This window comes from Marmota flaviventris, chromosome 11 (genome assembly GCF_047511675.1).
Source record: "Marmota flaviventris isolate mMarFla1 chromosome 11, mMarFla1.hap1, whole genome shotgun sequence".
Lineage (NCBI taxonomy): Eukaryota > Metazoa > Chordata > Mammalia > Rodentia > Sciuridae > Marmota > Marmota flaviventris.
Window position 1 is genome coordinate 111,966,023 of NC_092508.1, and position 1,893 is coordinate 111,967,915.

Genomic DNA, 1,893 nt, shown 5'->3' on the forward strand with positions numbered 1-1,893 from the left:
ATCCCTGAGCAGGGTCACCTTTCAACCAAAAATGCCATGCATCATTCTTACTTGGCTATGGCTCTCAGCACTTACAGTTGAGTAAACTAAGTTTGAGAGATGACTGATTGTTCCAAGGTCACTATCTATGCAGACTAAGGCTCTGACAATTAATTTGTGTGATTTCCAATTTACTGTATCATGTATCACAATGCAAAGTCAGTATGGCTTTTATGTTTGTTTGTTTTGTTTTGTTTTTGTTTTATTTTGTCCCCATCTCCTTGGAGGAGGAAACAAGAGATAGAAATACAACAGGGCACCAAGAACCATCTGCATAAACTATCAATGTTAAAAACTTGATTGTGGTCATATTTACACTGGTAAATTGGTATGTGCAAACATGACAATGTATGAATTATATATGTATTGTAAGGGTAAAAGAAATTGAAGTTAAAGTGTAAAAGACCGGGCATTGTAAAGTTTCTAAGCTGCAAAGCCTGAGTTAAAACGTAAAGGACCAGGCATTGTAAACCTGCTCCTAAACTGCAAAGCATGGGTTAAATTCCTGAGGCAGTTAAGACAACACCCTACTGGCCATTTAGTTGATTTATAGCCCAAGATCCTGTGCAGCTTGTCACGTAGGCATTCAAGACCCAAACCAATCAGTTTGAATGTAACCCCCTCCTTAGGAATGACGTATCACTCCAGCCTGACCTGTTCCCGCCAATGAATGTACTAATCAAGTCTAGGAATTGTTGTTTGACTTTCCCATGGTGTATGATGATTTGTTAAAGGAGACTGTGATGTATGTAAAGTCCCGCCTCCCCAAAAAGTGTACTTAAGCATTGCACAACCCCTGCTCTGGGCTCTGGGCTGCTTTCCCTTCTTGAGTGGGCACGGAGCCCCAGCATGCTGGATCAATAAATCCCCTTCTGCCAATTGCATGAGTGGTCTCTTGGTGGTCTCTTTCTCCGACGCTTCGCCAGACCCTTACAGTATAGTTAATTGTATTTCAGTATTATCCTTAATACAATTGTTTTAAATTTGAATGAAAGAAATAAATATATTCCTCAGAAAAACAAACTATATATTTGGAAAGCATAGGAAAAGATGCTGAATATTATATCTCATTAAGAAATTACAGATCAGCCACCACCATGAAGGTCAAGCTGTGCAGTTTTAGTGGGTACAAGATATACCCCATATACAGGAGTTGCTATGCAAGGACTAAAGGAAAGGTTTTCCAATTTCTTAATGCAAAATGTGAGTTGGCTTTCCTATTCAAGAGGAATCCTCAGCAGATAAACTGTACTGTCCTCTACAGGAAAAAGCACAAAAAGGCCAGTCAGAAGAAATTCAAAAGAAGAGAACCCAACTTGAAGCCAAATTTCAGAGGGCCATAACTGGTGAATCCCTTGCAGATATCATGGCCAAGAGGAATCAGAAACCAGAAGTTAAAAAGGCTCAATGAAAGCAAGCTCTTAGGCTGCCAAGGAAGAAAAAAAAAAAAAAAAAGGCTAAGCAGGCATTTAAAAAGACAGCAATGGCTGCTGCTAAGACTCCCACAAAGGCAACATCTCAGAAAAAGACTGTGAAACCTGAGAAGTTTTCTGCTGTCCGAGTTGGTGGAAAATGCTAAATTGGCAGATGAGATTTTAAAATAAAGATGTAACACTTTTAAATGGAGAAATGTTAAAATAAGGCAATAAAGATGTATGATTGAATGCTAGCTTTGCTTCGATGTGTTTGGGACACACTACACAGACTGAAAGTACTGGAATCTTGCATAGATTTAATCCAAGTTGACTATTCAAATGCTCTTTCCCTGTCATTTCTCTATCCATGACAGGCACATTTGTTTTTTATTGGGTTTGACTTACACATTGGGACCCCCCCTTCTCCCACCATTAGCTA

The 1,893-nt window shown here is 39.2% G+C and overlaps 1 pseudogene; it reads left to right on the forward strand.

Annotated features, from left to right (window-relative positions):
• Window positions 1-1,136: 1,136 nt before the first annotated feature.
• On the forward strand, window positions 1,137-1,618 carry LOC139707672 (large ribosomal subunit protein eL24-like; annotated as a pseudogene).
• The last annotated feature ends 275 nt before the right edge of the window (window positions 1,619-1,893 follow it).